Genomic DNA, 24741 nt, shown 5'->3' with positions numbered 1-24741 from the left:
AGTTCCTTTCTCCATCTCCAGCAGTCGGACATGGTGGTGGAAGCTGCTGAGCACACACTAGCGTTACATCCTCGTCTCAAGTGGACAGACAAAATTAATCCAGGGACAGTGGAGACCTGCTGACAGAGCAAGATAAGGTATCGCCAGTGCACAGCGCTCCACCTGACCTGTTGCACATGAGCCTCATTTAGGCCTTATGGCATATGTAATGTGTTTCTCAGCCGCAACAGATTGGCTGCATTTCTGTTACGAGATGCCCTTGTAAGGTCAACGTTAGCAAAAAAGAGCTGTGTGGTCAGTAGGTTGAAAAGGTTCAAAGTGTTAATGTGTATTTGTTATCATACTGTATGTCTAACAGCTGCATCATGTGGCAGCTGGTCAAATAAAGGAAACTAAAGCCACTGTAAACTAGGGATATCTGTATCATCTGAGTGCAAAGGTTCTGACTGCATCCACTGATTTCAGTGATAAAGCATCTGTCTTCTGGGAATGCAAAGGAAACACTCAGAGAATCATTTTCAGAAAGTGCCACCAGCCTGGACATTTTTGGGAGTATTTTTAGCTATTGAGCATACAGTATGTCATTCAACATATGCCATTTGATGAAAGCTTTTATCCTGAGTGCCCCATGTGTCCCATGAGTGCGAGCATTTTTAGAACGGCTGGACCGCAAGAAGCAAACTTCTAACCCCAGTGGTGCAACGGATCCTATTCCAAATTATTTACACTTAAAGGACAAAATTAAATAATATTATGGAATATTTAATTAGTCTAATCATTCTATGTATATCATTGTGGACAATAAGATCAGTATAGTTTTACTAGTTACTGTACAGTACATGGAGGACATTGTCTTAAATAAAGATGTGTTTACTTTGTTTTTTTTTTTATCAGTTTTTGTTGATAGATCATTTGCAGTGGGAATAAGCCAAATTTTATTGTTTGGCATATTTTTACAATGAAGAATTTTATTTTTATAAAGAGCTTAGTTTTGCCATAAATAATTGAGGAGTGACGTATCAATGGTTCTGTAACGTGATTGGCTGTGGGGCGGGAGCAAACGCGGGTGAGCGCGTGCAGGTAACACACCTGCACGCAGCAGGTGACGCGGGATAAAACACAATTAGACAACACGGACGTGTAGCAAAAAGTACTTTACAAAGGAGAAGCTACCGTAAGTTGTCATCAGCTGGGCTGGTACTGTACCACATTGGACTAAAGTTTTCTAAGAAGCCGCAGTGATGAATATTAACTCTGAATGACAATGAAAAGGCCGCCGTGGTTGGATTAGCAGTTCGGGCTAACTAGCTAGCTGTTTAGCAACGACACCGTCGGCTCCCAGCGAGCACGTGACAGGACGGAGCCTGGTCGCGTGTCTGGCGGAAAAACACGCTTCTCATACAGTAACTGAACGGACCGACTCCTGCCAAAACACCGCTGCACCGGTCTTTACAGCGTGGACGAGCTGCGCTCGACGTGACATTGACCCATCTTACATGTGAGTACTGAACCCTTTTATTAATCATTGAAGTCAGACAGCGAGATTTGGCTTAAAATCAGTTTGCATTATTTTGCTTTCAATGTACATAATTGATTTGACAATGGTTGTGGAGGCTTAGTGGTTTGTGATCTGTAGTCAAGTGGGGTCAGTATACAGACGTGTGTTAAAAGTACCGCAGATTAAAACGAACACGTTCACCTGATCTAAAGGTCGTTGTCATAGGTTGTACAGTAAATTCTGAGACCTCTGCCCTGTCGTTTGAAAGTGTGCTGCATGTTGCCTCCTCATGTTTGATGCTTAACAACTAAAGGCCATTTCACATTTCGGTCATTTAGACAGATTTCATTAAAGCAGTTTAGGATCTATGGACTCTTAAGTATGTAAATATGTCCAATATCATGAAGTACAGTGTACAGAATCTGTACAGTGCAGCAAACAGCCACGTTGTCCCGCTGTTTTGCCTTCAGTCATGTAATAGGAGAGGACTGGCTACATTTTTAGCTACTGTAGCCTGTGTTAACCTGAGGAAATACTAAATCTAGACCTTTTAATAAATTATTAGGATTCATTATTTTGTTATTAGGTAATTAGTGTTTGCATTGTTGCCCCAGGCAGTAGTATAGAGGCCCTTAATATTCCACTGGCAATTTAGGAGCCATCAGATTGAATGTAAGGGACATTGAGGTCATCCAGGGACAGAAAACTTTACCAGGCATGGTGGTGGCACTCCTGAAACATCTGCTTTGTATGACTGTAGGCTGTTTCTGTTGCTTACGTCTGATGGAATTCTTTCAAACTCGGCTGTTGTTAGAAGCAGATCAGTTCATTTGACTTTATTTTTCCCTGAACACACTCCTCAAATCTGATAATAGAGCCTTTTTGACATTTTGTGAAATTATTATGGAATAAACAACATTGTAAGTCTACTGAGACCTGGCTTTATTGATGTTAGGTTACATTTGGTAATCGTCTTCAGCAATGCTGAGAACACAGCCTTTTATCTGTCACATGACAATGTTAAATTGCTCACTTAGCAATTAGCACTAGGCCAAAGTCTATATGTTTGTGTGTGTCTGTCTGTAAAGTGCTACAGATTACTGCTGTTTGCTTTAAATGTCACGTTGTTATTCACCTCCCTTCCTACTATCAAAGAGTCCAATTGTGTCATTACTGTATATGTGTTCTTGTCTTGATCCACACAAAGGTGTCTTTGCAGTGCTATGGCCGTTCATCCTGCATTTTCCACAGAACTTGTACGTACCCATGATAAAGCCAAAACTCCTTTTACTATGGAGTTTCAGTTGCATTATAGTCAGAAATAAACTGTTTCTTTATGCAGAAGGCAGAATTTTTAAATTTACAGACCACAAGTTCCATTTCTACGTATGGCCATGAAAGCTTTTTTTGCAATGGCCCACTAGCATGTACTGGGGGGAATTGCAGTACTGTAGTTTGAGTAGCACAGAGTTCAAAGGAAATGCAAACCTCTTGGGAACACTGTGGAAAAACACCAGGTCAACGGACAGATGGGAAAAGGTAAATACTGTTTTTTGTGGTGTACATGTAGCACAGTAAAATGTTATGCTGTATATACATAGAGCTAACAAACTGACATGAACAAACTCATCCAAGAATAAATTGAGAAAAAACTTCACCGAATTTTCAATGGGGGTTGACCAAAACGACCTCAGGTAAAATTTTAGAATGAAGGGCCACTCAGATTCCTCATTATCATTATCATTCATTCCTCCTCCAACACAGCCTGGCAGAATATGTGCCTGGGGCTCAAGGACTACAACTAGTACTTCCTGGTTTCCTCTGTGCCGGGCTGAGAGGGAGGTGGAGCCAGGTGCAGAGGGGGCGGAGCCAGCCTGTTGGAACTCAACTGCTCTGTCCGCCATTGTTTTCCTCACATACACCTACAGCACTAATATTCAATGGCTGGAGGTCCTGTTGTAGATTATTTAGTTGACAGCGAGTACTTCAGCATGCACAGTCTGATATTCGTGGTTAGTTGTATGGGCCAGTTCAGCGCCGACGAGTTATGCCTTATGCCTAGCATCCACCCAATTAAGAACTCCAGTATGTCTGCATTCATACTCATTCTTTTTACATCTCATTTAGTGAAATCTGAAAGTTTTTTTCCTACTCTGCAAAAATAAGCTAGGAGTATTCCCAATCAATAGTATGGGTACTCATTAGCACAATTCTCATATCTTACAGAGTCTGGCTACAAAGAGGGAATCAAGCACTATATAAAGCAATGCCGCCAGGAGTCCATCGCCAATGATAATGCGCTTGACATAATTTTGTCCTTGCCTTTATCTTGAGCTTCTTAAAGAGAAGGCAACATGCAAAGTCATTAAGGACACAATAACTCCCTATATAATTAGATGGGGAAAGATTGGATGCCTGGTGCACCACAGGGCAGACCCACTTATGGCATAATAAGTCATCCCACCAATGAGGGGCATCTTGTATGCTGGCAATTAATTGAGATGATTACAATTAGCCACGACGAGTGTTTGCTTCTGTCTGTTCTAACCAAAGAGTTGAATGTAATTCGCCTCTGGTTTTGAACACTGGCTCTGACTCAGTCTCATTATACTAACTGCACTGATATTTTTAGTTCAGGCTGAACTTGCCCTGAACAAATGGATTCTTGACTTATGAATCAGCAGATGCTTCAAGAGGGTGTTTGATTTAAAAATTAGGGCATGGAACTACGTTAAAGCTCTAGTTCTAACCAAATACATAACTGAGTATAATTTAACATTATTATTCTGGAAATTTTGCTTTGTTTCAATTTTTTGTGACATTCAATACTATATACAAACATGCATACTGGGAAATTTTTCAAAGTCACTTTTTGACTTAAAGTTTGGAAGACATTTATATTGGTAGCTTCATCAGCTCAACCCTAATTAAAACAAAACCTGTTTATACCTTCAGTGAGATGGGCAACAACATACTTTGATGTTTTCTAGTATCTGGTAATCTGCAGGTGCCAAGTCCATTTTTTCTGATTTATCACTGTCCAATTACTGTTATGGTTGGCTGTTATTGCTTTTGGTGAATTTAGGTAGAGTTTATGAATTGTGACCACAAGTTGGTCTATGAGGGAAAAAATGGAAATTCAACCTAGTTGTTGCCCTGTAAAAGTTACAGGTTATCTTAGCACGGAGACCAAAATCAAGACCATTTTAATATTGGGCCCGTACACAGAGTAGCAGTATGAATAAATGTAACCACTATCCTGTGAGTTCTAGTGTCTCTGGAGTCTTCGAGCTCTGTTCCCCCTTGGCCATCCAACTTCACATGCAGGCCCAAGCAAGAAACCCAGGGTCTTGTACTGCAGAACGGTGTTTTTCTCAAGTTTTTATCCACTTGCAGTTGCAGTCTGCCCAAGGCCAAACACACTGAAAGCATAAGGACAAGTCACTACTATATGTAGTTTTTTTTTTCCAGGAGTCAGTAAGCCCACTCGCCCTAATGGATTCAGGAAGTGTGTGTCCAGATCAAGATGCTGGGTATTAAGTGCTCTCTGTGTCTTTCTACACACATCCTCACCTTTGTTTCTGGCCCAAGGATGCTCTTACAGAGGTCCAATTTAGAGGCATCATTCAACTTGGAAAAAGGGAGGAGAAGGGTCATGGAATAGAAAATTATACTAATGGTTGTGAGACGGATGCAGTGCTAGGTTGGCACTAAAAGTGCCTTTGTCCATGGACGTGACCTCTCCTATTGATATTTGTGAACCTTTCCTGGTCCTCTTTTAGCTTATTTTCTATTAGATTGTCAAAAATACTGTTCACAGAACCCCATGATCCCCATGTTCTTGTGAAAGCTGAGAAGCAGCTACTAAAAAAAATTGCAAGCTCATATTTACCAAACCAGTCTGTCTAGTTAGTAGTATTACAGTACTTCCTGTGTGTTTCAAATTCCTGATATAAGTTTACCAGGTCTATATATAGTCGATTGCCCCTCAAGCAATAAAGAGGAACTTAAACAGTGTAATACATACCAATAGTCAGTATATTTAAAATTTTTGAGTCTACTTTTAAAAAAAGCATTGGAGGAATAAAGCATTCCTGTGAAAACCATACAGTATGATGTGTTATTGTCTTCAAAGGATGATGACCGCCCAGAGACTGAGTGGATAGGGATTCTGTGGCGGCAGTAGCAGTAAACCAGTTACTAATTGTTGATCCTTTATCTCCTCCCACAGTAACTGACACTTCAGCGGCTCATCAGCCAGGCGGATGTGTGTGTGAATGTATTGTCACAGGCTTTCATCCTGCACTCCAATTAATGCCACTCAAACTTCATCCTGTTACATTTGTTTGCAAATCCTGTTCTAATATTGCCTACCGACACTCCGTACCACATTGCCTCAGTGCAATCACATCGGTGGACATAAAAATCTTTGGCGTTCTAGCCAGGCTGCATTTCAGAGGGACTGAAACCCTATTGATCAAAGCGTTCAGATGTGTCCAGGCCCTTTCCCCCAGTGCACCATGGTACTGCTTGTCAAAGCCAAAGGAGCCTAACAACAATAAACATCTCTGCTGCTACTGCCTGTCTCTCTCTGATTAGCTGCCGGGGAGATATTTTTAGAGAATTCCAGTTCCTTTGAAGAGGAAGAAGAGTGGAGCACACCCCCCACCCCATCTCCCACCTCCTCCAACCCCCTTCCAAACTACAGTCCAACAGGCTTTGTTCATTTTTGCTTATTCTTGCTGTACTGGCAGTTGTAGCTGACTTTTAATGGTTTCACTGAATATCTGCTTGCTTGACTCTGCCTCTCTCGCAGACTCCTATAAAAGCCACTTATAAAATGGTACATGGTTGTGTTTATGCTGTCTTGGTCTGTACAGGCTGTACAGTATTCCAGGATACTATAACATATCAACTAACAATGCATTTTCAGCTCACCTATTAGGTCATAGTTTTTGCAGTAAGCGAAGGTGACAATGCACTTACTCTCAAGTACATAATTTTACTGCTAGCATCATCAAAAAGATGCCTTCAGCAATGGATGTACAGTAGCAGACTAGCACTTACTAGCATTCATTTAGCCAAACAAGCAATTGTACAGTATTGCAAGTACCAAATTGTCTGGTTGAGACATACAATATGTGGTTGCCACAATCAATATTACTTGTGGACTCACGTTTTATAGATGGACAGCTGGGTCATGAGCTGTTTGAAGCAACCAGCAGCATCTCTGGCTGCAGGCTATTGTATATCACTCATTCTATTTAACATGTGTAAAAATGCCTGCATTCATACTTACTGTAAATGCAACTGTTAACTGAATTCATCAGTAAGTACCATTTATACTCTATACAGTAATTACCTATACATAAAGTAATAACCTATGTCCAGATTTGCAAAGAGAAGAATAGTTTGTATTTGATTTTTTTTTAATTGACTTATCAGAACAACATTTGTTTTTGAACATTTATATTGATCTATCTGTGTATTGATTTATCAAGGTAATAAACACAGGGCAAGACACATTAATTTCATTATATTGTTCATATGCAACACACATTGTAGCCAATCTTTTTTCTGTACTGTGCTGGTTTCCTTCAACCAGCAGTGTGTGCTGACATATGCTTCTGACAGGAATTTAAAAATAGTCGATGTGTAAAAAAAAAAAAAAGAAAATACAACCTGTCTATCATACCTTTGTCTTAATTGATGGATCAACTTTGAGCAGGCCCACACAATCAGCAGCTGGTCCCGGTGATGCCATTCAAATTAGCTGGATATTAAAGAATCCCTCGGCTGAAACTACATAAATTATACATAATGAAATGCAATTAACATTTTTACTCTGACAATTAAATACATTAAAGACCAAGGCCTGTGTGGAGGGAGAGAGGTAGTGGGCGGATGGAGGGGAATTGTATAAAACAGCTAGCTACCTTCACTGTTCACCAATACACTCAGTGAGTGTCTGCTCAGATGTTTACAGCCCAATTAACGCTGGTAGACAGCCTCTCAATCAAACCAAATGCCAGCTTTGCATGGAATATTAAGTGGCTGAAAATGGGATGAATAGCAAATGCATGCTATCTCTTAAAAAATGAGGCCACACAAGCTTGGAAAACTGCAAAAGTGTCATTGTTATAGTACCTTGTTTTGGTGCATTAAACCTGATTGGTTTTACATGCTTACCTAATGAGCCTGCATGCATAAGATTAAACCTTAAATCTTTGTTCTGTATAGCTTATGTATTTAAGACAATTATTAGAGATAATGAAGTGAGCTAAAACCTGCAGTGAACAGCTGTAATGTAACAGGAGTATAAACAATGTAGTGACTAAGGCTGAATCAAACGAGGGCTCAAATTAACTCTCATCCATCAGGATAATGCCTGCATGTTTCTTCTTAAAAGAAAGAGCCTGAAAGAAAATGGTTGTGAGGACATACATACTGCAGTCATAGAAGAACAATGCTTGTATTGTTTGTTGAAATGAAAGCAAGTGTGGTCCAGTCTACCAGCAGCCTCCTGATATCTTCCTGCGTCAGGTCAGCTACATCTTACTGATTACATCTGCTAAAAGCTACCAGTTTATTTAGTGTCTAGATCAGCAGAGCAGCGATGGCCCAAGATATGGATTCTACAGGAGTCGGTTGCTTATCTTGACTCCTCAGCGGGGAAAGGAAGGAAGTAGGGGGTGTATCAGTGAGCATGTTGAGGTGCTTTCAGTGTCCAGTAAAAAGGAACTGAGGATTTGGAACAAAACTTCATAATTGAAGTAAAATATGTTCCATTACTAAGATAATTAGATAAGGGGTGAGGAATCAATTAATTAAAATCTAAACCTGGTGAATCTACATTATTGTGCTTTTTTTCTACTTGTCTGTGGTGATTCAATTAAAACAGGGACCTTTAATGCTGCCTACTGGCTTTGTCTCGTCTGCCACTTGAATAGCATTTTAATGAAATCAGTGTTGAGGTGTTACAACCATGTCATTACAAGCTAATGAAAGGTTATTGGACTGGTTTTATTTTTAGATCACCTTAGGCTGGGGAGTAGGGGTCATGTCAGTGAAACATTAGGAAAGTGCTAAGCAGAAAAAACGGAGTAGTTGGTTAATAATTAGTTCATTAAAATAGTTAATGGTCTCTGTCATTAGCGGAGTTGTTGGATATACTAATAAGTTGCAGTAGAACTGTTGCAGCCTAAGTGTAAGAGTTTTCTTGTAGCTTGTCAAATGCCTTTACAGACTTTACTCGCTCCACTTCTGCCACTTTCATCCATTGCATTCAATACTACTTTCCTTTCACTGCTTGCAGCTGAAGCATCATTTACCCTGTCACACAATATTATTGCCACAGCGACTCCTGTCAACTTGGCTGGCTTATGTTTGTAAAAATGACCCCTGTTAAAATCATCTTTTTGCACACACTAAGATTCTTCAGACCCATCTCAATCTCATTCTCAACAGTTGCATTATTTCCCTTCATGGGCCTTTTCAGTACATCTTAATTTGTCCCAATTTATCACTTATTAGTTTCTAATTCAAGTTGTGATTGACATGGGTGCTGATTTAAATTTAAATCAAGTCTAGTGCAGCCGTGACAGCATGTGATGTATTTGGATTGCTTAAGGGTTGATGCATCCTAGAAAATACATCATGTAACTGAGCTGTAAAGAGAGAAAAAATCCTGCAAAAGGCTAAAATGTCTGCCTTCACAGATACAGCATCTAATCTAATAAATGTCATTAGATCATGAGGGTGGAAGCAATATACAGTACAGCAATGGGTGAGTGTACATGTAGCTCCATATGATAACTGGTGGTACTGTAGCTAGACACTTCATATGTAACTAGACAAATTACAATATATTAATTTGCAAGTAATCACCAACAAAGTGTTGTGTAGTACTTTACAGAATAAGTCCTTAGTGTGACTGTCATGTAGTGTAATATTAGACACCATCTTTGTAATTTGGCTGTAATGATGTTTTCACTGATGCCTGTGAGTCAGGCTGAAATGTGAGCATGCCCACAATGGGCAGCAGTTCGGCAAAAGTGTTTGTTTTGAAGGTTATTTTCCCAAGATGTCAAAGAAAATCAGACGTTTCCCACATCTCTCTGCCCTCTTAGCCTTCACACCGCCTTCTCTGGTAACCCCTCCTTCTCAGTGCTTCACCCAACCTCCAAACCCACGGAGCTGGAAGGTTTGTGGATGGATGTTGAAGGCTGCTCTGGTCCCACAGCAATTAACTCTTTTCCTGCAAGAAGCAGCCTGTCTGCTTGATGGAATCTTCCCAATGCTGCTGCTTGTCACACAGTCCAGGAGGGGCTGGAGACAAATGCTTCAACTGTGTGTTTGCTTTTCTGTTTTGCCTGCAAGACAAGAGTTAGCACAGGCAAAGAGCAGTGAGATGCATCGTGAGCTACAGTACCATGTGCTCCAGTGTCAGTTTCTACAGCTGGTGCCCAGATGAAATAATAGCAACTACAGTAAGAATACATATAGTAGCACTTCAAATACTAATGGTGTTTGAACACACCATCAAATTTCATAGGATAAACAGGACAGATAAAGGATGCATAGTGAACACATTTTTTTTTGTGGATTCCGGTTTAATTTGTTGTATTACCTCCAAATATTGTATTAAATCAGGAATAAAAGCAAAGTCAGATTAAGATTAGTTTTATTTATTTTGTCAGTTTGAAGTCCTTTTACATAAAGGTGAGGGTTCTCTGCAGTACCAACACATTTGTCCATATGTGTACCTGGAGGATGTGAGACAACCTTTTTTTTCCCATTTGGCTGGAAGAGGCATGCAGTTCAGTTCGGTCGACAGAGTGGCTGGGGCATGATATCTCCACTGTGGGTCAATGTAGTTGGCTCATACTAGGTAAAGGGGAACATATCCATCCGAGTGTGAAATCGACTGGGCACCCTGACAACCTGTGTCAACATCTTCTCCTCAACTTCTGCCCCACCTTCACTTCCTCTCTGAATTTCAAGCATAGGAGTGACCAACAGTGTTAAAAATGATAACACAGTCTTGTGCTGTCCTGTTTCCAGCGTTTTGCAGGCCTTTTTTTATGTGCGGCAGCACTGTTGCTGTGTGGAGTCAGTCAAGCTTAAATCATCTGAACCTTCGGAACAACAACCAGTTGTGTAACTGCAGCATCCTTAAACATGTTAAGTTTAAACACTCAAAGACTGTGGTCTAGATTAATAGAGTAAAAGTTTGAACTGTGTTTTGCATTTATAAAAATTAAGAACATAATTATGCAACAAATTTACTAAACAAATGAAGTCACGTTCTCAGTTTACACTAAACTTTTAGGAGACAGGTTTAGTAAGTAGAACTATTACAGACAGTGAAAGCAGATGGTGAGAGGATGTGACTTGCATTTTTAATGAAATAAAATACTGATGATGTTACAATGTTTCTCACACACACACACTAAAATAACTGCATCTCCATTCCTTCTGTTGTTTGCTTTATTGTGGCCATTAATTGCTATTTGAGACAATTTTAAATCTCTACTACCAGAAATATTGCAGACATCAAACGCGATCCAAAACATAAATCTGGTGTTAGGGTAAACTTTTGTTTAAGAGGCTAAATTATCCTTGGGCATTTGTGGAAATCCATGAGCAGCCATGCATTAGACAAGTTAACGTGATGACTGCGCATCACTTGGCTGTACACACAAATGAAGCCTTGGCTATACTGTAACAATGAATCTTTATTATAGTGTACTGATGTACGAACTTAGATTTTAGTTCTTAGCACATCATCGACCCTGTTTTTGACTCCACGGCCCTCCACCCCATGTGCAGGGCACAGGCCCTTGTGCGTAGGTCTTGCTTCCTTGTATTAGCAGGCCCTGAGGGTAGGTACGCCACTTAACCTGTCATCTCAAATTGTGTGCACAACAGCAGATAGGTGGCTCAGCTCCCCCTTCATGGGGGACAGAGTGAAGCACTCAGACTGTGTAGGAGCAGCTGAGTGAGGGCCATTGGGATGTTGCCAAATGGGGATACATGAGTGTGTGTGTGTGTGTGTGTGTGTGTGAGAGAGAGATGAGTGGAGGGGAGATGAGACTGGTGGCTGGTATCACAGGGACTATAGTTATTGTAGTGGCTGTATCCGAGGATGCGCAGATGTGGAAAAACTCAGTAGATATCACAGGAGGAGGTGGCGCCTCAGTTTGCTCTTATCCTCCTCTGAGCTGTGGGTTGGACCTTGTAGCTTTTGTTTGCCTGGGCTAATGTGTTATATTTGACAGATTGGGCTTTTTAAATTTAGCACGATTTCCCATACATACTCACAGTTTTAAAACACTGGGCAGCAGTGAGTGCAACAGCCTTTTACACACTTCTAAAACTTTTCTGGCTCACTACAAGGTCACAGTTATTCAACAGTTTTATGCCTCTATAAACCACAAACATGTTTCCTACAGCAGTGTAGTGTGAAGTAATACTGTAATAGCAGTCATTCCATGCATACTGTGGTGTTGGCTCATTGTGGAACTCTCCACTTTGAATTACACCACAAGATTAGGATGCAAAAAAGACTTCCTCCAAGAATCAGAAGCTAGGCTTCGTTTTACAGTTTTTGCCTCTTTCCAATATTGTTTATCCTTGCTTTTACATTGTTATATCTTATATATTCTCATGTCAGGGTCCCTAAACCTCCTGAGTTCTCCTAAATCCTGTCACTGCGTCTCAGTCTATGACTTTACAACTTACAGTAACATGACATATCTATTTATTGATCGGGGTCTGCCACACAGAGCAGCTTGAAGTAGCATTTGTCTGACTATCGACTACCTTTGCCCTCCACCCATTCTCTCTCTCTCTCCTCCTACTTCACCTCTTCCACATCTGTACTTGACAGGTTCACTTACCCTCCTTCCTCCTATTCTTTTCTCTTTCCCTTCACTCTGCCAGTCTTATCTGCATAGCAGGGGAAGTGAAATAGGGTCAGTATCTGTCGTCCAATCAGATCAGTAAACACCCCAGAGTCCTTCACTGTGGTATAGATCAATAGCTAGCAGACTTTATAATGGACATGCCCATCGAAAGCTGGGCACCCGATTAGCAGCACTAAGTAGTTGTAGGCAGAATAAATATTCTTGATGTAAAGTCCTGGAGACATTTTTTTTATTTAGAAACATCATTGTTTTCCTGCGTGTATAGAAATAGTTTTAGTCCAACTTGACTGATTCTTTTTTGTCTTAATTATGCAGTTTTAATTATTAAGGGATCAAAGGATTCACCTCTAAGGTAGCTGCAAATATAAATAAGGTTTACTAAAACAAACACACATTGGTCAGCGTGTCTTGAGGTGCTAGCAGTATATTTGCATTTTCAGTGCCTTTATTCAGAGTTCATATTTATTAGCAGCGTGTCTTTCATTTCTCTGCATTTCTCAAAACAGGCTTTAGTTTAATTACTGGCTTGCAACCGTTCTGCCCGTACTGAACTTCTGATAGTTATCAAAAGCTTATTTTTTATTACTTGGCATGACAAACGAGTCGGCTCAGAAAAGCTTGTTAAATATAGATTCATATCATGGACATTTTCCATAATAGCACACATACGCAGTCTGATTATTAAGTATTTGAGTACTTATCATAAGATCTTTTAAAGGCTGTAAGACCTTGAAGTGAAGCGGGCCTTCTCAGAGCTTAAACTGTTCATGGTTTACTGTGTATTACCACTGGACCATGGTTGGCTTTTTACAGCACTGCCATTGTCTCCAGGTGCTTCCAGACATTTCTCTCTCTGTAGCTGCCAGGCTTTAACTCTTACCTCAGGGCTAGTTAGGGTCTCCTTGCTCTACTGCACTTCATAAAAACATATAGACAACATACAGTATAGACACACAACCCAGCAGTGGTGTGCGTTCATGTGCGTATGTGCGTGCGTGTGGGAGGACCTATCTAACCTCATAGCAATCTGTGGGGCACACTTTAAGCCTCCCAGGCTGCAGTGGAAGCACTGATGCTGTACATCAGGTAGGGCAGGAAAGCTTTTTATAGTAGCTGTTTGGCCTAAAGCTGTGCTCAGTGTTCAGACATGTCAGAGCTGAAGTTGGGCTCCCTCCCTGAGGTTGCTGCTGTGTCCAGTCTAATATTCATATTTAACAATGAGTTCTGCTAACTTTTCATACTCTAGAATATTGTCACAGGAGTGCAATGCTAGTTTGCTCGTATGTATTTGTAGAAATATATTTAAATTAATGTGATATTTAAGCATAACATTTATTAAACTAATGTTAAGTGGTAGTTAATCCTACCACTTCGGGAATTAACGTCAGGTATAATGAGAAACTAGTGGCTTTTTGTGACAAAGAAGCAGCTGCAGTCGTTTTGGTATGTAATGAATACGGAAAACATTATGGAAAGGGCCCTTAGGTTTTTAGGGCTGGAATAATAATGAAGTGGCTTACTTATTTGCGCTGAGCTGAAGTCATACAGGTATATGTTTGGTTCAAATATTCTACTTAGTATTATGCATTTGGGGTTTCTAAAGTTAAATCGGTGGCAGTGGACGCCGCATCTCTAATCGTTAAATTATTCTACAGTAGGTACTGTAGCATTAGACCAAAAATGTAAGCTGACTAGCTCAAATGAAACATTCATCTGGATAGTCATTTTTCATGTGGAGGTGGAAATTATATGTCGCTTGTCAACATAATTACATATGTATCATAATGTATGAGCCAACAGTGATTACAATTAGACACTCTCCTGATTGCTTTCTGGGTGCCAGCATTTTAAGCTCAGGTCAGCAACTGGAATCAGACAGGAGACACACAAACACTCATTAACTTTCTTTTTGTCATGCGCTGTACTTAAGTTAACGAAAGCCCACGCTACCTTCCATAATTACATTGTTATATTGGCGGGGGTATAATTTCCCAGAGATGGTAATTACTTGCGATGTTGTCACAGCGTTGCCATACATCATGAATGCTCTCACCGCACCTCACATCAATCTAGAAACTGGTGTTTACAGTGTTTAAAGGAGTACCCATGGTGCATTTTCCTGCTTTTAAAGGGCAGACCCGCTGCCTCCTGGGAGTGTCCAGGTTTTGTCTAAGAGTCTCTTAGTCATAATAGAGCAGAGAAGTAAAAAAGGGAAAAAAACAGTAGATGCAGTGTGAAAATGTAAGAGAAGGAAATAAAAAAGAATGAAGGAAGGAAGAACTTGAACTGAAGTTGATGGGCAACAATACACACACAATAATGATTATTGGCGATTTATTTTAAAGTCTAAGAGGAAGGCAGAGAGACTTTAGCATGCAACATAGGTCCTTAACCCTGACTCACCACTAGGCGAAACAATCCTGGTACTTTGATTTTAACTAATGGAAAACACACTCAATTCTAGCTGCAGTGGAGCTTCAGTGGTTCCTAGGCCAAGTGGAGGGAATTTATTATGCGCTAGCTCTATGAAATGAGTACAATTTGCCAGGCACTTCTGCCAAAACGAGGCGAGATCCTATTTTGGCCTTTGTGCGCTGTGATAATGCGAGAATTGTTTCAGATGAATATTATAAACAGCAGCTACTCACTGAGCCGTTTTTATTCGTGCTCTTTGTAACCAGGGAAATTAGCTGACACGCTGGCCGTGTGTAACTGCACCCTCCTGAACGGTCGTTTAGCATTCCATGCATTATCACCACCACACCACAGGCGCTGGACACTCTCCTGCAAATGTAGAACACCTCATTCAAATGTCAAATTTGAATATTTTCGCCTCTATCAGATGAACAAGCTGCTTTATTGCTTCTGTAATCGTCCACTCAGGAGTTGAGAATTAGATTTTTCTACCTTCTCCCTCTATCTGCACTTACAAAGGTCAGACTGATTGGATTTTATCTGTTGCACATTGTTCAGATGGGAGTGAAGCATGATCCTCGTGATTAGTTTCATAATTCTGCCATCAGCACTTCTAAAGGTTGTACGGAAGCTGCTCTAAACCTGCACCTGTTTGTGTTGAGATGGGAGGTGTTATTGTTGCATCCTAATGGATGCTGGGCTCGCAGTGAGTCTTGCACCAGCAGGCTAAACTATTCTTGAATATTTTAGTAAAGCGTTTTACTAAATTAGCTATGGCACAAAGAAAGTCAGGCAAGATAACTGTCACATCCCACCTCCCTGTATGCTGGAAAATCAAAACCAGTATTCTGGTGTTCTGGGAAAATTTGTTACTGCTGTTAGAACAGGAGAAGACGACACATTCCAATTCAGAGCGTGTAACAAATGGCGGGAGGCGGGAGGCATGTGACGATTGATGCTTAATGCTTAATGCTTTACTCATCATGAAATCGAATGGAGCTTCCCCAACATAAAAATTAAAGAGGCAACAAAAAAAATAATAAAAATGTTTAGTTTCTTCACAGAGATGGTAACACTTTGTTGCTATGTGCATGGCTTTGTTATATTACAGAAGACAACAATGCGTGGTTAGTTGGCAGGTGTAGATGACTGGACATTCATCACTGACCTCCGTCCATAGTTGTAAGCATGTTAAAGATCTCCTGTAGGGCTTTTAATACTGTATGAGTTGCTGAATAGTTTTCCATTCTTGTGGACTTTGTAAGAAAACATCTGTAATTTGTTTTAGTTTCAGATTTTATATTCGTAGATGAGCCTTGAAAAGGATACATGTTTTTTTCAAAGTTGTTGCCTAGCGATGCAAGCACCAAGTATTCTGGCCCAAATACTAGAATTTTTACAAATGTCCCTCGAGGTGTGGGGTGTGTTTATTGGTGATAATTGCAGTGTGGTAATAGGGATGTGTGCGTGCGTGCGTGTTAGATAATCCAAAAAGGTGTTTTCTGTAATGTGACTTTGCAAATAAATACTGGCGCATTTAAGTGTTAAACCAGGTGTGGACAATTGCATTTTGAATATTTGTGTTCCACATTAATATGATATTCCATCAGTAGCAGTAAGCTGTAAAACAATATGCTTCACTACGCTGTGGGGTGTTCTCCGGGCTACACATTTGTGATGGAAATTAAGGCATTCTACATCGTTACATTGTTGATGAAATTAATTTTACAGCAAACTGAACTCTAATATTTTCTGTGTGACTTTAATCGTGGCACATATTTCCAACTAACAACAGGAGTATTGAAATCTTATTTAAAACTTACTGTCCAAAAGGTTTATATGCATGAGAAATTCCTCTCCAGTGGTTCTAAAGCTAATCTAATAAATGATAAACAATTTCACAGCTGATGCACAATGGACAGGAACCACAATATACTTTAAACAAGATTGACATGCATTTCTAATTCCCTCCCATTCGCTTTTCATCCCAGTCACGCTAAGGCATGTTTTGAGCAACTTCCAAGCAACAAGCTAACGTCACCCTGGTTTCTGATCCACAGTGAGGCGCGTTTGCCTGTCAGTGTCCAATTAGAGCCGGAGGGACAAATTAACATGAAGGCCAGGAAACTCCAATTAACACTGACACATTGATTTGGTGGCAGGCTGATCATTGTCTTAAAATTAGAATTAATCAACACGGCAGAGAGTGCCAAGTGCTAGATCCAGCTACAAAGTGCCATTCCTTTGGGAAGCTGATACAGGCTCAAAGAGTACTGTATGTAGTATTTATTTAGAGTACAACCCCTAATCCAAGATTGTTGGGATGTGTAAGTCGTTAATAAACGCAACACTTGAAGAGTTACACTAGAAAGTAATCAAATACAGCTTGTTTCCATGTGTGATTGTCATGCAGTGTGTTAGTATTCCAGGACACAGTCCCTTCAACTAATAGACAGATTCTTTGTAAAAGGCATTGTTCATATGAGGATAGTGTTTTGTTTCTCCAGAAAAGGAGCTGTATGTTTGTCAACTAGCATCACCTGAAGGCTAAGGCTGCTGTTCAGGTTGTCTCAATGCGAGTGAAGCTGTTGGAAGATTTGTTTGTGTTATGTCACTTTCCTCATTTAAACAGTGCTCACACAAAGTTATGGTAGATGGATGATTTGTTCACCATACATCCTTCTTCTCAATCTTCCTGCTTTTTTCTGCTTGTATGCTCATTTTCTCATGTACCGTATTATTTGCATTTGCCCTACTCTATGTACTGTACATGTTTGTTGTTCTTTTTCAGCTTTCTTCTCCCATGTCTTATTTCAGCATATTTCCATTCTCTATCCTTCTGTCTCTTATTGCCTTTTTGGCTTTGTTGGACATTGCGCTAGCAGTGCAGCACATTAACACATCAAACTTTGACACCATTAATGCGTCTGGCCTTGGCATCCTGCCACACACTCCACATATTGTATCTGATGCTAACTGCCAAATGCTGCATCAGAAAGTGGACAATGCACAGGATGCTGGAAGGAAGGTAGGAAGGAAGCAAACAAGACAGAAGAGGCTCTGCCAGAAATGCAGAAACAATGACTAAACGGCAATAACTCAGCTGTGAGTGGAGTTGATTTAATAGCTTTCCTCTGAAATTGGTGAACATGTTTAGTTAAATGCATTTACTGTAGAAGCACAGTAAATTCAGTAGCGTTATAGATATTTGCCAAAGATAGTTTTATAGTTGTACTGTACAAATCCTCAGGCTGAAACTGAGTCTTTAGTTTTGTTACTTGACAGGCCCAAACTTTTTTTGGCCAACAGAACCAGTAAGTTTGTGAACCCCAGTCCTCAAACAGCAGCATAAATACAAAAATACTGTGTTTCACTGATCAAAGTAGAATTATTTTAGTGGACCGCATCAGAAGGGAATAAGTAATATTTATGATGCGTGTCTTTCAAAGGAGCTGAGCTGGCGAACAATAATATTAAAGTGGGTACGGGTTTATGAGCCAGTAGCAAGGGTTCTGCGTTCAACTGTTTTGGGGGAAGGCACAGACAGCCCGATAACAATGCTGAGGATGTCGGTGAAGCCATGAATATTGTATATATTGCAGTACTGCTGGGTCTTATGTACACTAGCTGCTATATGCAGATGGATAATTTAACTGATTGCTTTAAATTTGTTGCTTTAGTAACAGCTGTAAAGAAAGGGCAGATGAAATCCAAGTCCAGATCCATTTTCTATTTATGCTTTGCCTTTTTTATTTTTATTTTACTTGAATATCTCAGACTCGTCATTCTCTGGTGGCGTTTTCAGGTTTCAGGACATTGCACCCTTTTGGGGTTATACAGTAGCTGGCTGTTTTAGTCAGCGTAAAAGAGTTCTACTGGCCTGCATCCAGTGGTCCCTGTTGAGTCAGTGTTGTCAGACTCAACAGATGTTGGCTGAAAAAAGCATACGAAGCGTTCTTTGATAAAATTTTATAATGAAGGAAACAGACATTTGCACACAAATATTTCTGCCTTGAGGGTTGATTAAGAGCTCTAATTGAAATATGAACTACTGTACAGATTCATAATGGAAAATCTCCAAATACTGCAAACAGTTAATGCTGTAGGATTAGAGACCAGAGCCTCTGGACAGGGAAAGTTGTACTAAAGAGCTTTGACCACCGATTATTTATCTCATTTGCAACAAACAATTATATTTTTTTAAGCTATCCTAATAAAAAATGAATAGAAATTATTTGCTTTATTAGCCTAAAAATACTGCACAAATCAGCATCTGTTGTTTTTAAACAATTAGCAGCAACTATCACAAGCAGCATCTGGATATACTGTAGGGTCATATAAGTGGTGGAAATGATCTTCCCTGCTGAGAGTAGACCAGATGATTGACAATCAAACGCAAGCATTGAGCATAAAAGCGTACAGTGAACATAAATGTGTAAGAGAAATGGTTCATTTAAGCGCAGCATTATATTGGAGCTACTGTGTCTGCAATTATGAAGCCACTTATGAAGGTTTTTTTGTTGCTGTATGTGACAGCTGTGTGACAGGCCACTAATTTACTACAACAAAAAATAAAATGAGTTATGTGATAATAGTAAAACCATCTGGAGGAGGGATTAAATGTGGTACATGCTGCCTTTTACTCCTTATTGATGCAGTTTTTACTTAAGTATATTTTCTAGGTTGAATGTGCTTATGTGACATTTATTTAGAGCTGCTTGAAGGAGCTTGAGTCAGTCGTGAAAGTTACCGCTGGCCCTGCCCCACCACCACTGCCCTTATGATGTTGTTATGATGATGTTCTCCGTCTATGGTGGGTCTGTCTTAGACCACTGCAGATGTAATAACAGCATTGCTGCTTCGCAAACACACAGTTACAGTCCAAGTGTGCGGAGAACTGAAATAAAGGAATCTTCCAGATGAAGGTTTTATCAGCTTGGTCAAAGGTTTAGCCACTTTGCCAGGTTCTTCGAGTGTGGGCCCCAATAAATATTCCCCCATCGTTGCTTTGCGGGAAAGTAGCTTTTGGGCTCTGTCGCAGCAGCAGCAGCGGATGCCTGACAACACGACTTCAACATTGTGAGGCATTAGTAAAGGCATCATCTGAGCACCTGCATTGTCTATATTTACTGTGGTCCAGCATCGGCACGCTTTGGTTTTTCATTTGAGCATGAAGCAAGTGAACTGGGTTTGTGTAGGAGAACACCATGCAGAGAACAGCATGTAACTCTGCCAAGAGCTTCTAAAAATGATTCAGTACCAAATTGTGTTTGGATGCCAGAGTACCATGCTTCTGTTATACCAAAGCAAAATGCAGCAAAACATAATTGAAACTGGCAACTGCAGGGAATAAGTGAGAGGAAAACACATCTCAATGGGATACCTTGACATTTTTATAGTTAGTTCAGTTTGCTTCTGAGCAGGAACATAATCTCCAAATGTGTGCTGCTATTACCTGAGTAGGATAAGTTACATCAGTCATCCCAGGGCCTAGCTGCTACTTTTACAGGGTCAGTCGTCTTTCTGTTACAAAGTGTAGTACAAAAGTCTGCCAGTCTGTAGTCATGCAAAAATCAAATCAAGCTGTTAGCAATACCTCCCCCAAAAAATGATAATATTGATGATATTTAGGTTATTTAGGTGCAACCAGTGTTGAATAGTTAATAGAGGAGTTATGATGCGTTTTGCTGTCACTGCACTGACATGTAGGATTAGAGAGGACAACCTTGGCAACAAGCTGCAATTTCTTGCTAAAAGACCCTTTGACAGCACATATGGGCTTTAACACTAGACAGTAAGGCGTCCCAGGAAAAATCCACATCTTTTTTTTTCCCATGCCTCACAATCTCATTTGCTCTCTACATTTTACAAACCTTGCTGGATCTCACCTGTCGAGTCATCTCTCTCCCAAAGTTCCCCTGGAGCTCTGCAGATCTTCTCACTTTCTTTTTGATCAGTCTCCTGCCTCCGCGGCCCCCTCATGCCTTTATTTTTTTACCTCAGAATGTATAAAGAATAGATTAGTAGCGCCTCAGAGGTCCTTTGCCAGACTGTTTCTGCAGCCATTTAAAGTTATTTCTGTTGCCTTCTTAGTAAACAGGTAAAAAAGTAAAGTCTGAAAAATCTAATTATAGAATAATAGACTGCTACCGTTAAATTAGTTAGTAAAAAGTAAAGTCTCTGAACTGGCTGCCTGCTTTTTTAACACATTTAAAGCTGCATCAGTGAATATAAGTATCGGATGCATCCACATGCTCAGCATTCACACACTGTTGAAGGAGGAACTGTAGAACAGTTAATCGGTTGAACTGTGTTTGAGCTGGATAATAAATTGAAGGATGCCTGAGAAGCTAAGCAGTGATGGTTTGATCCCATAATAGTAAGAGCTTATGACATTACAAAGGACATTTTCATTGTCTGCTTGAATTGTATGGGTGACTTGTTTGAATGCGTGTGTCAGGCCCAGGAACCAGCAGGGTGAACAACACCATTGTTCCTTCAGAAACAACACTTGATTTCAAGATGCGTGATATTTTTCCCCTTGGTTACTATTTTACACTACCTTTCATCTTTCTTTTTCCAGGTGCCTTGATATGCTACCAAAGTCTCGGTCGATTGTTTGATCTCCCTCAGCTTCTTTTTTTAATTGCCTTTTGTTTCATCTGTCTCCATCTTACAGTCTTTTTGTTTCTCTGTCTCGGTGCTTTTGTTGTGCAAGACCCATGTCTTTAATCCACTCCTTTTCAGTTTTTCTTCATATCCTCATCAGGTTTCCTATTGCCAATATATACAGTACACACTAGTGTGTGTGCATCATATTTGTGTTTGTACAGCATACTGTGTGTGTGTGTGTGTGTGTGTGTGTGTGTGTGTGTGTGTGTGTGTGTGTGTGTGTGTGTGTGTGTGTGTGTGTGTGTGTGTGTGTGTGTGTGTGTGTGTGTGTGTGTGTGTGTGTGTGTGTGTGTGTGTGTGTGTGTTATATTAGTTGGGTGATAATTAGTTCAGCAGGGGAAGCCAGAGTGCAGCAGCCCATTGCATGGCATGGTTCAAGGCTCCCACCTACAGTAGTTTTGTTTGTTTTGGCTGGGGCTCCCATTAAGCCTTTTAGCATCTGATCTTTTTCATTAAAATCGCCATGATGCCATGATTACACTGTTAAAGGTAATCATTACATCTGACTTTGATAAGTCAGATGTAACACCCATAACAAGTGGTTAGGGAAATGGATAGACAAATCTTCTTCACATGTAGCTTTGCAGTTTAAGTAAATTATACTACAAATAATTCCGTATTTGTGTCATTTGAAAGATGATCAGATGGGGTTTCAGGTATAATGAATCTGGCGATATACTGACTGCAGCAGCTCATGCAAGAACACTGTAAATGCGTAAAACAGTTTGACTACTACTGTAGTTGTAGTACTACTGTGACTTTGGTAGAATAAATCTCCCTAATTTAAATTCCTCTCCAAGAACATGTTGATAAAGGGACATCTAACATGCGCTTTTAAACAACCTGAATCAAGTTCAAATCAAATCAAACTGTGTGTGTTATAATGAGTTGTATGAATCAATAAGCAAACAGGGACCCATACACACACTCCCAGGTGCATATTTATACAGACTGTGGGTCACACATTAGCACACATGAATGGCCACTGATGTTATGCGAGTTGATGCCCACACACACACAGAAAGATGGGCACTTCCTTATGCTCTCATGATCATGGACAGGTGAGGCTGCAGACACACACTGGTGGCATTTTTGCAATTAAAGTGGGCCCTGTGGCTATCTTTCCGCTGAGTGCACAAGCCAAATATCAGGGCACGGTGTGCTGCTGCTTTGCTCCCCTAGTGGAACTAATTAGATGTTCCCAAAGGACAGCCCTGTCATCACATTGTTCTGCCCACAATACAGCCTCTGTGGCCCCGCGAGGGAAGCAGCAGGCTAAAATAACCCACGAATAACTAAATTATACGAAGGGCCTCACTCCAAAACTCTTTGCATTTTAAGAGAAGCGGAGAGTCAGGAGTCGATATTTGTCGAATAACCTTTCACTAAATCTGACAATGATGTGCTGCAGTCCTTGCTTCGCAAGAAACAATGTAAAGATGCTTTCACATACAGTCAGTGTAAGTTATTATATTATATTATTAATTATATATTGTAATTATAACATATGTTATTATATATTTAGCATCTCTGTTGCTTTGAACTAATCCGGTGATAATGTTAATAAATGGCCCAATATTTTCAGCATTCTTGTACCAAATCCAACAGCTCTAGTTGTTGCAGGTTAAACAAATTGTTATAATAATGCTGTGTTCAGCTCTTATTGTCATGTGTTGTCATTTAATCATGGGTTGCAAGTGTGTTGCGTGTGGTGGGTGGTGTAAAGAGAAACCCCTGCATGTTGTCTGGTAAATGTCATGCCATGAGTAGGTAGAAAGAAAAACACTGCAGTGAGTCCTTTGGGGCAGTAGGTTCATGACATTAAGAGACAGAGTTAGGCTCGCACACTTCCACTCTCAATTATAGCAAAGAGAGGAAAGGCAAAGAGGGTGAAGACATTCAAAGAACAAGCCTCGCAGTACAAACACTGCAGTCAGAAATACACACGAGAAATGGTGAATTGGGAAATTTGTTCAGAGTGCAATTGATTAGAGCTACACAAAAGGAATTCAAGATTTTTCAAATCATGTAATAGGTGACCCATTGTGTGAATGTTAATGAGGAACTAATCTATGATTTAGATATAAAGAACTGATAAAGCATGATATGATAGACGATGAGCAATTCATTAAATCTACGTGAACTCATTAATTTATCATGAACTCTGTGTTTACTAAGGTCTTATAAGCAGTTCATTATTTTAAGTGTTTCTCATTAGCCTAGTATAATTGGATGCTCCTCCACAGCATTCATGAAGTGACTCCTGTGTTGGCTGAAACAATGAAGCACTGCACAGTGAAAGCGCAGACAATGGGCCTATTATTCCCAGAGAGAATGTTATTTGTAGAGCACCAAAAGGAATATGTGCTCCTAAAGTGATGTATAGGCTCCAACCTATTGTTAGAGTCATTTTCTCATTATATTTCCACAAAACAACCTTGTGCTTCATCAGCTCATTAACAGTAGTTTCCAATTTTGTAGCCTCAGTCTCAACCAACAAAGAGGCCGAGAGACAAATGTGAGGCTGTGACACTGGCCGCTCATTCCAGCTGTGAGTGCAGCTGATGTTTTAATGAAAGTGAATGTGCCAGGTCGCTGTTCTTTAGAGGCCCATAAAAGCCCTGGCCGCAGAAACGAGCGACCACAGGGGAGCTGAGCATCCACAAAGGAATCAGAAGGCTGGAAGCAAAGGACAGAGGGGCATTCACCTCAGCGAGCCCGTCATTCTAATCACATACACAGAACATCAACAGGGGACCAGCTGGGATCAAACAGGCTGAGTGTGGGTCACTGCAGTGACAAGGTGGAGAATTAAATGGCAAATAATGTCATATAAATGACATGCTAAACACTACACTAGGACTCATGAACACACTAAGGAAAAACATTCACTCAATGAGAAAAGCTAATAATTATACGTACAGTATCCTTCCTGTCTCCTCCCATAAAATAACAGAAAGGTTCCGGTAGTTTGTATTTGGATGTTTTTAACACCAATAATGTCTCCAATATTGGCAACATATCACAGATACTGACATAGTTTTAACACTGTTGATTTTTTTAATGAAAAAATATAACTGTTCTGCTTTCTGTTAGATCGGTAATGACAGATGAGCTTAGTGTCTATCGAACGTCATGTCGACGTTCGATAGACACTAAGCCTCAGAATACTGAGCCACTGTCAAAAACCTGATGGGTTTTTGCTTTTAATTGATGAAACTGAGGTAT

General features: G+C 40.2%; 1 long non-coding RNA gene across 2 annotated transcripts in view; it reads left to right on the top strand.

Moving 5' to 3' along the window:
* Window positions 1-312: 312 nt before the first annotated feature.
* LOC114853105 (uncharacterized) overlaps window positions 313-24741 on the top strand; it is a 64852-nt gene continuing 40423 nt past the window's right edge. For both annotated transcript variants that reach the window (XR_005897634.2, XR_008694558.1), the window contains exon 1: window positions 313-1498. This is a non-coding gene — a long non-coding RNA (uncharacterized LOC114853105). The remainder of the gene's footprint in view (window positions 1499-24741) is intronic.

Source organism: Betta splendens, chromosome 4, assembly GCF_900634795.4.
Source record: "Betta splendens chromosome 4, fBetSpl5.4, whole genome shotgun sequence".
NCBI lineage: Eukaryota > Metazoa > Chordata > Actinopteri > Anabantiformes > Osphronemidae > Betta > Betta splendens.
The sequence above is the reverse complement of the archived record's forward strand: the minus strand, read 5'-3'. Positions and strand labels throughout refer to the sequence as shown.